General features: G+C 30.9%; 1 pseudogene; it reads left to right on the top strand.

Annotated features, from left to right (window-relative positions):
• Window positions 1-13,804: 13,804 nt before the first annotated feature.
• On the top strand, window positions 13,805-16,296 carry LOC146923073 (F-box/kelch-repeat protein At3g23880-like; annotated as a pseudogene).
• The last annotated feature ends 146 nt before the right edge of the window (window positions 16,297-16,442 follow it).

The following is a 16,442-nucleotide window of genomic DNA, read 5'->3' as shown; positions in this document are numbered from 1 at the left end:
GCGGTGGGTATGAAGGAGACAAAGGTATGACGTGGGAAAAGGGACACATGGGTGTAATAATAAGCACTAAAGTCATGATAGTAGACAATTTCAATTCACTTAATTAAAATACTAGTATCAGTTAAATCCAATTTAATTAAAGGGTTTTGTTACAAACCATCCATTGGTGGTGTCTTTTAACAAGTCACACCTTAAGGTGTGATTTTCACTTTTTAGTTATAACTTTGTTAAAAGACACCTTCATAAAAGTAAATTGGTGTCTTTTCGCAAATGCTCATAGAGTAACTTGATAAAAGACACCTTCATAAAAGGTGTCTTCTATCATAACCCTTTAATTAAAATTTAATGATGATATTAAAATTGATTTTGTTAAATGAATTAAGCTTACTAGAAAATAGAGTTCACTTAACTTTTCGTAATCAAAATTTACGTATTCTTTATGCATAAAAATGAGTTTACATAAGCTACATAAACTTAATAAAGTTTTCGTACGTTTAAGTACAATTCGTAGATTCAGTTTACGTATGCCGTGTGAATTGAGTTTGCGATGAATACAAGTTTTAGATAAGGTTGAAATATAATTAAACTCAATAAGTTTTCGTATGTTTAAATACAATTCGTAGGTTCTGTTTATGTATACCGTGTGTATTGAGTTTGCGATGAATATACAAGTTTTTAGATAAGGTTGAAATATAATTCATTTTGAAGATATTTTGAGGGTAAGTTGTTAGTGAATGAATTGATTATTGTCTTTTTCTTTTTGAGAGATTGAATTTTGTCTTTGAAATTGTGAGATTTGAATTTATGTTAGTTCTTGAATTTATGAGTAAAAATATTAGTTTTTGAATTCTATGAATTTGCAAATGCATTTTTAAAATTATGCATCGGTCAGAATTGACAATCAATAATTTTTTTTTTTATGTATGAGATTCTCACCATCAGAGTTTTTAGTAAAAAAAGAGAGACTAACATTACCCTAAACTAGTGTGATATATGTTTTTTTTTTTTGGTTACAAAGGCTAAATAGTGTGATATATGTTAATTCTACTATCAATCTTTTAACAATTAAAAAAAGGAAAATGCTAACAAGTGCCCTAAGGGCATTGTTTAAGCACCTAAAAGTAGCAATTTTTGCATTGGAAATTGTACGGCTATGACTTTAAAAAGTGTTTGACTTATATTTTCAAGACATAGTTTCTTTTTTTGGGTTCCTTAAACAATGCCCTTAGGGCACTTGTTAGCAAAACCCTTAAAAAAATTGTAGAAAAAACTATCGTAAGAAGAAAACCACATTACAATGACTAGAAAACTATCGATTTTTTTTATGTTTTGGAACACTTTGTTTAGTTTGGTCATTCAGTTTCAGTATATATTTCAAAAGTTCGGCAATTTATTATACATCTAATATGGTTATCTTATTTTTGGTCAATTTCGATAAATGTTAATATTATTTTTTGTTACCATAGCTTGTGACCTAGTTCTTTCTTTTATTTGAGCATTGACTAATAGCTTTCCTTTTCTCGTTGCTCTTTTCTTTTCGAATTGTAAATGTTGGTTAAACTTTGGTGTTATGCTATGGCACATTTTGTATTATGTAAAATGTTTTATTATTTGTAATATATTTTATGTTGGTTTGTTAAAAAAAAATTATTTAGTGGAAATTTTTGTTCAAATACTTGTATTAATATTTTTGGATTAAACTAATAGTTCCAAGTACTAGTGAACTTTTGTTTAAAATTTCAGTGAAAAAATACCCTTTGTTAAAATAACGACCATGGAAGTTTTTTATTTTTTTTCTTATAATAATAACTAGAGGAGTAATCATCACTTACTCTTAAAGCTTATTATGTCTTGCTTATCACTAAACCTAATTTTGGGAAACACTTGCATAGGCACAAGCCTAACACCTGTCTTTTGGGCACAGCCAATAAAATTTTTACAACTCATGTTTGCAGGTTTTTAAGTCGGTTATAAGATTACCCGACGTTGCTTGTGTGGCCTAACAGTAGAGTGACACGTAGCTGTCTTTTTAAATCGGTTAGTTTGAAAAACGATTTTAAAGAACTTATGTTTTTGGAAAAAAGATATTTTTATTTTCTTTTTTATTTTTATTTTCACCATTTATCCCTTAGGATTGTATTACTGGCTCTGATACCAGGTTTGAGGCAAAATTGCCAGCGGAATTTTCTCGAACTTGATTTAACATTTGTTCGATTTTGATTAAACCTTAGAATGGTTTTAAGAGTGTTTTAGCTCTTTCTTTCTGTATATTTGTAAGATTTTCTAAATCTTCTATTTCTCTTAGAAAGTCTTCAATATATTCTATGTGATATTGTACGAATTCTTTAGAATGGAAAAGAATTTGTCTTAGAACAATTCTTTGATTATAATATTCTATATCAGAAACTATGTTTTCTAATCTTTCTTTAAAGAGTTTTAATTCTGTTATGAGTCCTAATCCAGGCATCATTGGTTTATTACAGAATTATTAGTGAAATTTTCTTCAGCCTTTTTCAAAAGGTTTTCTAAATAACTTAATTTTTCAGCAGGCCATAATAGGATCTCGGCTTTTTCTTTTTGTTGGGCAGAAATAATTTCTATTTCTTCCAACTCTCTTAATATTTCTTCTACACATGAAATATGTTGAATAATTAAGTCACGAACTCCCCAAAGAGTATTTTTCATTTCTATGTTTAGAAAATTTCCTTCTATTTTATCAACTAAGTTTTTCAGTCTTATCTTGAATAAGTCTAATTCATTTTTTATTGTTATTCCAGACATTATAATTTTTTATTAATGTTTGAAACTTCTAATTTTAATTCTGAAATAGCCTTTTTAAGCTCTTCTTTTTCTTCATTTCCAAATGAGGATCTAGGGGCTAAAAATTTTGTCAAAGAATTTTGCCTTGGTTTTAGACTATTACTCCGTAACAAAGGAGTTCTATCAATAGTCATAATTGACTTTGATTTTTCTAAAGGTTTTAATATTGGTGATTCCAATTTTATTAAGGATGAAAATAATTCATCTATTTGAATTTTTTCCCTTCCACTGAACTCTATACTATGATGAGAGTTACTTAGTGCATAATTTATCCTATAACATACTGTAAAAGGATGATTTCCAGATTTCATAAGAGACTGATCTAATAATTTGTAGTGAATCACTATAGATTTATTTAAATCTCTATCATTTAGGTGTAACCCTATTTGTAGATTTATGTCAAATTTAATCTTTCCATATTTTAAATTTCCACTTCCTCTAGCAATTGTAGAGTGTCTTTCACTTAATCTTGCATCTTCAACACATAATTCTAGGTCTGATTTTATACCGGTTATAAAAGTACTTTTAATTATAACTTGAATGGTTGATATATGAATATATCCTATTTTTTGTCTTTTTTCTAATGATAGATGTTTTAACCTATTATTAATTTGATTTTTATCTATTATAGATATTACTACAGATCCATCTGTTGTTTCCATTGGAACTGGTACTTCTCCTACCATGATTCCATATTTTAATATATTTTCTCTGCATATTTTATCTTTTAATAATGATAAAATACTTTTTTGTTTTTCTCTGAAATTTTCTTCAGGTTTTAGAGAGAAATCAACCTTCCCTATATGATCTATTAAAACATCAGCTGAAAAGCCAGATATATCTTCTTTTATTTCACTAAATTCCATCTATTAGTTCAAACAACCAATAATAAACAGCTTATATCATAAAATCATACCTGATCTTTGATTATGAAGTTTGTTTGGTGTTTTTGATCCGTTGATCTGGTGTTAACCGAAAGGTTTGTTGAAGTATCTGATTCTAGCTCAAAAGCTTCTGATATGTATTGATTTTTTGATCTATTCTGGGTATAACCTAAGGTTATATTTTTGAGAAATTTTAGGTGTATTTCTAAGAAATACGTGATTCCTCCAGAGCAGTAGCTCAAGAATCAACTAGTTATAAACTAGGAAGAGTTTAAGAGAACATTTTCATACAAGAAAACTTAGTTCATTTACTCTTATGTTACAATGAGTTGAAAGCTCTTATTTATAGGCGGAAAGGACTCACAAGTGGTTCACATGTCCTTTTCCAAGCCAGCTAAAAAAGAAAGACAATCAAAACACGTAAAGAAAAAGCAAACGCATTATCACATAAGGTGATAAGATTCTTATCTCTAAGTGGTCCCCATCTGACTCAGATGATAAGGTACCACTGTACACTTTTATTATTTACATGACACGTTTCAAGCTTTTTCCTCAGCTTTGTCTTCAAGTGCCGACACTTTTGATGAGGCACACCATTTACACATATGCCCTTTGTATTTTTGGAAATACAAACAGCATTCTTTCTGTACTTCTTCAGAAATTCTGTACAAGCCTTGTTCAAATCCTGAGAAGAGATCTTCAAAGTGTAGAACTTGCTTCAAGTGTTCATCTGTCACTTTTTTCTTGGCGTCACAGACCATGAGACACGAGTCTGATGAATATAAGACTTTAAAATTGGTAATGGACGAACCATACCTGATAAGATTATCATAAAAGCGTTTCATTTGATAAATGAATGAATGGACAGACCATCCAATGCTTTCTAAATTTGCTGGTAAATAGGTCTTGTTTGAAATTCCTATTTTTATAACTGTTCTTGGTCCAGTTGCCATGATATTATTTGCTGGATCATACCATGGGTATGTTTGTTCAAATTGGAGGAATATTTCTTTCCCTTTTGCAAAGAAATCATTGAATATTTTAGCTATATCTCCAATTTCTTTTGGAAGGAGACTAAGTTCTTGGAACCTTCGTCCTACTTCTTCTTCTAGGTAAACTGTTTTTAGTAAACCCATATCATAGAAATCTTTTAAGAGTTCTCTTGAAATACCTGGCACGGTATTTGTTTTTGCACTCAACTTGGTGTTTACTGGATAAAAACACTCTAGAGCGAGTTCTTCTTTGTAACTAGTTAACCATCTCCATTTTTCGATGAAATCGTCAAATGTTTTTTCTTTGTTTTTTAATCTCTCAAGGTTGAGAATTGTGTCTACAGAGACTTTCTTTTTGACCTCCATTGTTGATGGTTGAACCATGTCAATTGAATTTGTAATCTCCTTGTATGCTGAGTTGTAAGCAGCTTTCGCTTTTTCCATAGTTGGATATGCCTTATGACGGACATTTTTTCCATCAATGTGGAGTTTTGCAATTGCCCAGTTATTATAGATCCATTTCATAGGGCCATCAAAAATAACATAGACATTTTTTCCTAGTTGCTCATCAATAGGATCGACGACAACGTTTAATTCTGCAAAGTCGTTTTTTGACTCTTCTGCTTCTTCAGCTATATCACCCCAAGATTTTTTGCTATCTGAGGTTGTTAATTCTGGTTTAGTTGTTGAATTCCAACCACTGGGTTCTACTGACTCAATGGGAATCTTTGATTCTTCTGGAGCTGTGTATTTTACATAGTAGTTGTATTTTCCAGAATCTTGGCCTAACAAGTCCCAATTTTCATTGTTTTTAGGAACTTCATTAGGTTGATCTTCAGCAGGTTCTACTGTTGTTGCTTTCATGATTTTCAAAAATTCGTTAATCATTTTTACCATCTCCCCCCTCTCGGAAGAAAGAGTTTGAAGCTTCTGACGATAGATTTCTATCTGCTCATCTTTTTGCTTTAAATTGTTTTGAAGCACCTTCAAAGCTTGCTCCATTCTCTTGTGAGTGTATCTGCAAAACAATTATTTTCTGATTTTATTAGTTGAATATAAGGATAGAATTGTTGGATGCGCATTTGCCATCGAACAAGTCTTCCTTGTTTATGATCAACTTTTAGATTGTAGCGCCAAAATCCGCTAACATAAGTTGAATCAGTTCTTAATAAAAATCTTGATGGAATTAAATCCATTCTCCATTTTTCTAAAACTTTTAAACAAGAAAGAGTTTCTTTCTCATTGATATGATATCTTGTTTCAGCATCTTTAAAAGATCCTGAAATATATTTGCACAAGACAAGTTCATTATCCTTAATTCGGATGTTATTGCTTGAATAATCAAGTCTTGTATCAGTCGAGACTGATTTTATATCTGATCGCCCAATAGGGATATCTGATTTTAACTGTGGGGTTGCGCCCACAATGGTATAGGATTGTTGTGGGGTTTCATCCTCAACATATCCACTAAGATTTAATCCCAGTTTTTGTTTACCATTAGGTAGAGCTCTCATAACTCCAGCCCATGTAAACTGATCTGCATCAACATTTACAACCAAAAAATCATTTTCTGTTGGGTTGTATAGTTGTGGTAAAACTTTTAGTTTTTCTTTGATTGATTTTACAGCCTCAGTATCTTCCTGTGTCCATTTCCATGGCACTTTCTCAGATATTTTCTTCTGTAAAATTCTTCTGTCATTTGCTAAATCTTTAAAAAGTCCTTCATTAGCAATATAATTTAAACATCCCAAAAATCTTTGGATTTGTTTCCTATCCACTAATTGATCAGGAAAAAGTTGGATTTTTTCTTGAACATGTGGTGATAAATCGAGTTTTTGCTCCTTCTCTTAAAATAAGACCAAGGAATTCAATTTCTTGTTTCAAAAGTGTTGACTTTTTTCTAGATAAAACAATACCTCTATCTTTTATTCTGTTTAAAACGGTTATGACATCTTTAACATGTTGTTCTTTACTTCCTTTAGTAAAAATTAAAATATCATCGATATATACAAAACAAATATGGTCAAGACCTTTAAGAGTATTGTCCATAAATCTTTGGTATATTGATGGTGCTTGTTTTAAACCAAATGGTAAAACATTCCATTCAAAATGTCCTTCTGGACAGCTGAAAGTTGTTAAAGGTTTTGTTTCTTCAGACAACCTTAACTGCCAATATCCAGATTTTGCATCTAGAGGTGAAAACCAATTACATCCTTTTATTTTTTCAAAAATATAATCTTTTCTTGGTAACTTATAAGAATCACTTATGGTTGCATCATTAAGTTTCTTATAGTTAATTACCATTCGAGCTTTACCTCTTTTTATCTCATTGTGTTTCCTGACATAAAAGGCTGGCGCTGAATGTGGACTGATAGAAGCTCTTATTAGCCCTTTTTCTAATAATTCTGCTATTTCCTTTTTGAATTCTTCCTTATCATCAGGGGAATAAGGAATTTTATATAATACTTTAACTTCCTTTTTATGGTCTTTAAGTTTTATAGTGATTAAATCCTGTATCTTATTGACTACAGAATCTAATGGATTTTCAGAACAAACTTGATCTAAGTGGTGTTCTAAATTTTGTTCAAATGTTAAGTAAAACTTTCTCTTATCCCATATACATCTAAGTATATTAAGATTTTCTGAAATTGCTTTTAAAATTTCATTTTTTGTTATAATGTTTGTTGTAACAAATTCACTTTCTTCTGGATTATTGATATCAAACCAGTTTAATGTTATAGTGCTAAACCTTTGAATAAAAGGATTATATAACTTTAAAAAGTTATTTCCTATTATTAGATCTATTCCAGAGTCATGTTCATAAATTGATCTTACATAAAAATATCTATGTTCAATTTTTATAAAGACATGTTTTAGAACAAACCAAATTTGGTGTTTTTTCTTATCAACAAAGATAATTTCTTTTGGTTTTTGTAGTCTAATCCATCCTTCCTTTGTTATGGATCTTCTACCAAAACATAGAGTTGCACCAGTATCGATGTAACCCATAATTTTCTTTTTATTCAGTGCCACCTGAATAAATGTTGCATTAGGGTTTCCATTTTTCAAAATTTTCCTACTCATTCTTCAATTTCTTCTTCAGTAGTATATTCAAAAATACTACTTTCATCAGAATCTATGTCTGATTCTATTGGTTCAAAACCTACTTCCCAAATTAATTTCAAGGTTTCCTTTTTAGAATCTTTCTTCTTGGGACATTCATTTGCATAATGTCCTTCTTCATTACACAACCAACATGTGCATGTTTTCTTTCCTTTGGGACATGAATTATTTTTAGGATATTTTTTATATCTCCTAAAATATTTTTGTTTGTTAAATTTCTTAGGAAATTTCTTTCTTCTTTTATAATCAGAACGATCTATTTTCCTAAAAACTTTTTTCTTTTTCTTTCTTCTAGGTTTACTACAACCGTAGTTTCCTACTTTGTCTCGAATTCTATCACAACAAACGTTTATTTTTGCTTCTCTTTTAGCTGTTTTTTCCATGCATTTTTCGGATATCCATTTCCTTAATGCAGTTATCCTTGTTCCTAAAGTATCGTCTAATCCTACGATTACTTCTAGATGTTCTTGGATAACTTTTTCCATTATTGTTCCAACAGATGATGGAAGTTTATTGTAAAATAATCCTAAAAGATTATATTGTAATCTATTTTGTGGAGATATTGCATAATAATATTTACTAAACTCACATATAAATGGTTCAACATAGCACATATCACAAATTCTTAGATTAAAGATTCTATGAATGTTTGTGCTTTCTAGGTCTGATTCTGCTTCTGGCGCATCAAAACCTACAAATTCTTTTTTCAAAATTGAATAGACATGATTTATTACTTCTTCAGTTGTTGATGGAAGTTCTGAATCCGATTTCTCAGACATGAAACTCCAAGCATTTCCTACAGTTTTTGTTTTTAAGTAGTTAAAAATACTTTTTGGGCTTAGTTTCCCTAGTGTGGGGTCTAATTGGATTGTTACCATGTGATCATGATACCAACTTCTTAGCTCTTTTTTAGTATCCTCACTACAGTCAATATCTAAAATATTATCTTCTTTGTGGCGATTTATAGTAGGTATATATTTAGATGATATATTTTTAAATTTTCTTTCATTCATTTTATCTTGAATGATTTGTTGGTCGATAAATTCTTCTTTACCTTCTTGACATCCTCTTTTTCGACCTTGTTCTGATGATTCTGGTTTCTCATCAGTTTTTACAAGTCCTACTTGTGGTTCTTCTTCCATACTGAAAGAACTTTCTGATCCAAAGTCGTAGACAAATTTGTTTTCGTCGTCAGACTCTTCTGTTATTTGATTTTTTTCTATTAATGTCTAAAGAAGCCATTAATGTTTGTAATTCATTTAGTTGATTAGCTATTTCTTCTTCTGTTTTGTCCATTATTAGGGTAATGGCGCAAAAAAGTGAATTTGTTTTTCTGATTTTACTGGGATTTCTATCATATCTCCCCCCCTCTTTTTTGACAAAAGTTTGTAATTCTTCTAGGGTTAGACATTTATCTCTTATGGGTAAGAGTTTTAATAGATCGATTAAATCGTCTATTTTTATACAAATTTTTTTCATCTAGTAATCTTTGATTTTCTTCTAGACTAGATAATTTTTCATTGAGTTTTTCTTCAAACTCTTTCTCTAGTAGAACTTCTACTATTTTGTCTAACTGTCTCTGAAGTACTGTTAGATTTTCAAAAATATCTTGTATATTTTCACTTACACCTTTATTAGCCATGTATAAACTTTTGTATTTTAAGGCTTAAAAGATTTGCAAAATTTTCATACTCCCAGTATGTAAAATAATCATCTTCAATTATTAGAAACCAATATGCTGTTTCTCTTAACCAATTAATTTGGTTTTTCATACTAATTATATTATTATAATTAGGTTCTAATATGAATGGTTGTGGTATTATTTTTCCAAATGGATTTATAAGACCTTCCATTATCTTGCTAATTTTTTAAGATTATTTCTAAGTTGTTCAGCTTTTACTACATATCTTGAAAAGAGATGATAATCAAAATTTTCTCTTAGGTAGTAGGTAGCTGTTTCATCGCACCATTTAATTTGTGCTTTTACCGAATAAATTTCTTGGTAATTAGGATTTAAAATGAAAGGAACACGAACAATTTTCCCTTTAGGATTTTTTATATATTTTATTTTAGACTTTTTAAGTCGGTTTTTGTGAAAACTGGTTTTAGAAGTTTTTGACATGTGTCAAATTTTTACTTGTTGTGTCCAAGGACGATGTGTTGTGTTTGTGTGCAAGGAAGATTTTTCCCCTAATTTTTCCCTCTAATTCCATGTAATTAATGCTAGCTAAGCAACCATAATTTTTTTCCTCCTTCTAATTGCGAAATTTGAAATTCAAATTGTTCTGGAAGTTCGTTGCAACACTTCCAATACGTGTGCAGTAAATGAGAGTTATGCGACTTTCCACTTTTTTAGGCTCTATCTTATTTTTCCAATATTATTTTCAATTTCAATTTCTTCGTGTGCGGCAAATGAGTTATGTTGTCGATGACTTTCCACTTTTTTAGGCTCTATCTTATTTTTCCAATAGGAAAATGCTACTTCTCAAGAAAAATAGCTTCAAGAATTTTTCAAGAAATAGTTGGCAAATTTTAATTGGATGATTTATTTGTCCACTTCCTATTTTTCAGTCACACCTCCTTGAATTGTGGCAAATAGTGCATTGTGATTGGCTATTCTTTATTCTTGAAGAATTCTTGATGTTATTTTTCTAGAGATATAGCATTGCTCTTTCCAATACTCCCTCCGTCTCACAATAATTGTCTCTTTACCAATTTTTTTTTCTCAAAATAATTGTCACTTTAGAATATCAATGCAGCATTTATTATTATTTTCCATTGTTATACCCTTATTTATTGAATTTCATCCAACTTAACTACTCCACTAACTACAATTAATAAGGGTGTTTTAGTAAATGACACTACTTTTACCATCAAAATCAACACAATTAATCATTTCCTTAATAACCGTGCATAAACCTTAAACGACTATTATTTAGAGACGAAGGGAGTATTATTTTCAATTCCAAAATTTTTTCCTTTTGTTGCCAGACTTTATAAATTCGGTGGGATTAACCAAAAGCCATGTTGTGAAACGTGATTCATTATACATGCTTGAACATTGAAAAACATTAAATAAAGCCATTGCACTGCCACGTTGAAAAGCAAACAACTATCCACCTTGAAAACAATTCAACTATAGAATTTTGTAGGCTTTATGACTTTGTCACTCACCTTCAAAATTTTCTTCTTTTTCCAAAGAAACAAATTAAGTCTCCACTTTCTCTTTCATTTCCTCACATAAATCAATTCAGTCAACATTCTTTCATTTGTTGATTCAAATTCAATTCTTCATTTCTACCTTTCTTCTCAATTCCATAGACAATATGTATCTCAATTCTTCATTTCTACCTTTCATTTGAATTTCACACGACAATTTTCTACTTCCAAACTAAATTTCTTAACCCTAACTCTTTCTATATCTATGCTACATTGGTCATTATGCAATCAACTTGATGAAATTTACTAAAAATCGTTGGTCATTGTGAGAAAAGATCGACAAAAAGATAATTGAAACTCGCGAAATGATGTGTGGATGATGGTGATCCTTCTTTTGCTTTATGTTTTAGCTCCATTTATTTTTAGGTTTCATCTTAAAACTTTGATTTTCATTTGTGTGTTGATGGTTTGAGAAATTGTGTTGTGTTTTTAAGAGACACAAGGACACGCTAAATTAGTGTTTGTTTTTATTTATGTTTTTTTTTATGTTAATCAATGATGGCTGTTTTTGTAAGCAATTTAAACTAATAGTAATTTTTTTGTTTTGTTATTTGGTGTAGTTTCAAGGAGGATGTGTAGACACTGAAACATTGAGGACAATGGATCCTCATGCTAGACCGGTTACAAATTTTGATAATGCACCGTCCATGATAGACTTCTAAGACAACACAACCCAAATCATCCATTATGTGTGTACTCCCAATGAAGATGGACTTTGTTTAACAGTTCAGTATTCTCAAAGTCTTGCTACTAATATGAGATGACTGGTGTTTCCAATTTGTGATCAAAGTTTGATGTTCAATAAGTTTTGAATCCTTGATACCTATGTTATAGAAGTTTTTTGCTTACATGTAACAGTGTAATATACTCCAAGAGTATTTAAATATGTGATACCAAAACTGCAGCTATTGCATCGCATCTGAACAATCTGTTATGCTAATTCAACAACCCAACATAATTTATTTATTTTGGTGTATTTTAGTTTATTTACAATTTTTCTTTACAATTTTTCTATTGTTGGTTTGCTTTTAAATGAACCATGTGTAACTCAAAAAGTGCAACAATTATCAACATATGAAGATCATGTATGATAATATCTACATTGATAGTTTAGATTACTTTTCATTTTGCATTTAATACATCCAATATTGAACATGTGGGCAAATGGAATTGCCTTTCTTTTCTTTTTTCAAACGGGTGAAATAGTGCTTCATCAGTTCAATACTGGTGAAAATGTGATGTGATTGATATTCTATAATGGTATATAATTGAAATTCTTTATCCCAATATTTTGTCTCTGCTATTATTTCATGTGCAATACGTTTGTACATTTTATACATTAATTTTAAGAAAAATAGGTCAACTTTATTATTTTTATTTGTGGTTTCAATGGTAGTTCTTTTGAAAGTGATTTTATAGACCGTATACTTCCTTTTCTTTTTGTCATCAAGGCAAGCTAATGAATGGTAGTTTTTTTTAAAGTTATTTTTATAGAGCATACTTTTTTTTTTTATCAAATTATGTCTCTTTTATATCATTGTCATTGCCTTTTGCCATTTGATTTGTCTAATTTCTTAGTATGCAATAAATAATTTTCACAGTGTATTTTCATTAACTTTGTTGTCTATATTATTTATTATCTTTGTTGTTTAAAATCTAATATAATTACTTTAAAACTTTTATATAATTTTTTCTTCAAAAATAAAATACTTTTATACAGTTTTGGTTGATAAATAAATAATAAATCTAACCATTAAATTTAATCGAAATATAGAACCGTGCGACGTACGGGTCAAATATCTAGTTTTATATCAACTTTTTTTTGTTGATAAGTGAAAATTTCCCGCAATTTCATCCGTAATGTAGTTTATGTGGAAAACCTATAGTGCATGTTTAGCAGCAGACTCTATATACAACTAAGTTTTTTTCTTACGAAAGCAAAATATAACACTAAATGTGTAAAGTTCCTTTCAAAAAGTGTTGTAAAGTTGGAAATTACAACTTTAAGCTCACGTTCTGTCATATCAAATCTCTCTTTAATTTTTTTTTTTTTAACTATATGAATACCTTTCATTTTCATCCAACTCTATAACTACGTGTTGTTTGCATCCAACTCTATAAATACTTAATAAATTGATAACTTTATTAAATGTTTGCAAATTAATTATGTATCATAAACTCTCGGCAGATAGTGTCTCCAATAAGATTAGCTCTCACTAATATTTTTTCTTTCAAATAATTAGCTATCACTAAATGAAACTTATAAATAAATAAAATTAATTTGTCTCTAGGTAATTTATAGAAATAAACTTTTTTAGAATAAATTGCAACATATTAGGGGTGATCAAAACCGAACCAATCCAATAGAAAAACCGCAAACCGAACCAATCCAAACCGAAACCTCAAAAAACCGCATTTGGTTCGAATGTATTCGGATCACTTTTTTACTCAACCGCATGGTTTGGTTCGGTTTGCGGTTTTGAATTTACCAACCGAACCAAACCGAACCAAACCGCAATATAAGAAAAACACTAATTAAATATATATCACATAAACCAATACTCATAGAAATTCAATGGAAACTTTAATAAAATGACATATTTTTTCTCTTGTTAAGTTTCTTATTTGTTTTTTCTTTCGAAAATGTATTTATGTGCTACTTGAACTCTTGGAGAATGATAAAATTTTAGTCTTTTGTATTTCTTACAAAATTGGGTTACTTTTTGTCCATGTTTTAATTTGGTCTACGTAGTTGAGAACAGAAGAATGGAGAAATGCGTGGCCGCGTTCTCGTCAAATAAACAGAAGAATAAGAATGTAAAGGTAAGAAGCCAATCACATATTCCTAATGATCTTTCCTTCTCTATTCTTTCCAAATTACCTATAAAATCATTAAAGCGTTTTGGTTGTGTTCGTAAATCATGGTCCTTTTTATTTGATAACCCTTATTTCGTGACCATGTACCGCTATCATTTCGTAACAAAGGATCATTCTTATTATGATAGTACCTCTCTCCTCCTACACCAAACATTTTGTCCTTCTTACGGCTGTCATCCTTATGAAGAAACATTTGAGTTGTATTCTGTTTCCAGTTCGAGGTTTGAGAATAAGGTCAAATTAGATTGGCCGGATATCAAAATAGAGCCGGCATATCGGGGTCGAGCCAAATATGATTCTGGTTTTAGGCTTTTAGATTCAGGTAGTGTCCATGGAACTCTTTATCTGGTTTGTGCACCCAACAGGAATTTTATATTATGGAATCCATCTACTAAGGAATCTAAACTTATTCCTCCTAGCCCTTTTGATTCTGGACCTAATTGTTTTCTTTGGGTTGATCATCGTGGATTTGGTTATGACAGTGTTGGAGACGACTATAAAGTGATATGTCATGGAAAAGTTTCAAAAAGAAATTATTATGGAGAAGTTAATAAAGAAGTTGGCTCCTATTTATGGGAGATATATAGTGTAAGAAGAAACTGTTGGAGAAAACTTGATGTCGACGTGCATAATAAGCATGTAAGTTGTGGTCGTGAACGTTTGTACATCGATGGACTCTCACACTGGATGTGTTATGGTGAAACACGTTATGAAAGATATTATTATTTGTTGTCATTTGACTGGAGCAACGAGATTTTCCTTACAACACCCGTACCCCCTGTCTCCAACATAAATGGTCGTTTTGAAGATTTTTGGGGGATGATACAGTTGGTCCTATTAAATGGGTCTACTGCTTTCATAATAAGTTATATAGAGACAGGTACATTTCACATTTCAATTTTAGGGGATCTCGGTGTAAAGGAATCATGGACTAAGATCTTTATTGTAGGGCGGGCCCTTACCTTGCCTTGAGTGTCCTATCGGAGCAGGAAAGAAGGGAGATATGTTGTTCATAAAGAAAGACGGCGAATTAGCTTGGATTGATTTAAATACCCAAATAATTGAGGACTCTGGTGTTATAACACACAGGAGTCTTTGTAAGATAGCAATTCATAAAGAAAACCTTCTTCCTTTTGGAGGAAAAAGTATTTAATAGGCATGGCAACAAAACCCATACTCGTGGTTACCCACCCGAACCAAACCCAATTTGACGGGTTTTCCCCGTTTTGACTGGGTTTGGGTATGGGTTTCGGTTTTCCCCGATTTCAAAACATGGGTGTGGGACGGGTAACGGGTATATAGGTACCCACCCCGAACCCATACCCAAACCCGTCCCGAATGAAGAAAACTACTTAATGTTGATATGCCATGTTATTTTGATTGATAATTTCCGTGTTATAAAAACTACCATTGATATTTAAAGGAGCAACTAAATCAATCGGTGTAACAAATGTTAGAGTGAACACATTGTTGGATAATGCATTACAATATTTCTCTAAGGGTTGCAAAAAAACTTCTATTTTTTATTAAAAAAAATTATTCAATGCGGGGATGGGGATGGGGCGGGGATACCCGAACCCGTCGGGTACGGGGATGGGGTTCAATTTCTCATCCCCGTTGGGTATGGGTAGGGTAACGGGTAAGTATATGAGAATCGGGTATGGGGATGGGGAATGTAAAACCCGTCCCCACCCCGCCCCATTGCCATGCCTAGTATTTAATAGGCTTTTTTCTGGGTTTCACTTTGGATCTTGAGCATCTTGTGCTAGGATGTGTTCTAACTATTTGTGTCATTGAGCAAGGATGTTTAATTTTATGTCATTATTAGATTATGTTACTGAGGTAGAATCAATGTACTGATGCAGAGAATACAATGGACTGTTAATGTCATATGTCTCATGAGAAAGTATCATTTTCTTAGGTTTGATTACATTTCTGTTTTTACTGGTTTACTGTTCTATCATTTTCCAACCAATGTGAAGTTCCATTCTCATCAAAGTATCACTAAAGGAGGCACCCACCTTAGTGTTTGTTTTAATTTGCCTTCTCTTCCAACAAAAATTTGGTTTTTATCTATGTTTTGTTGACTTTTCAGTTTTATTTTTTTCTTAACTCTTAATTTTTATTTAATTGTTGATTCGACATAACTTATTTTTGTGCCACTGAATTAAACTATTTATGTAATCTTCAACTTTAGTTACAAGGGCCTAAGATTGGCTGCAGTCGTGAATTCCCCAATAGTGAATCTCAGTCATCAATCTACAATCCTAGCGGCTTTGTATACGCAATGTGGATCTCAGAAGTTTCACACAAAATTGAATCTCGGCAGTTCATTTCATATCGGTCAGTCCAGATCAGTTATTCCCAAATTCTTTAACTAAGGTAAGGGTAATAGCTGAAAAGATTGTAGATTATAAGCTTCATCCTGTCCGCATAGTCTTTATTTAGTTTTTGCCTCGACGTTTCGTGTTTTATGAAATTTGTTATATAATAACTATTAGATCACAGTCCTCATACAAGAGAAACT

Source organism: Medicago sativa, chromosome 5 (genome assembly GCF_051527215.1).
Source record: "Medicago sativa cultivar Bolivia chromosome 5, Bolivia_mono, whole genome shotgun sequence".
Classification (NCBI taxonomy): domain Eukaryota; kingdom Viridiplantae; phylum Streptophyta; class Magnoliopsida; order Fabales; family Fabaceae; genus Medicago; species Medicago sativa.
Note: the sequence above shows the minus strand (reverse complement) of the source record. Positions and strands in the feature narration are given on the sequence as shown.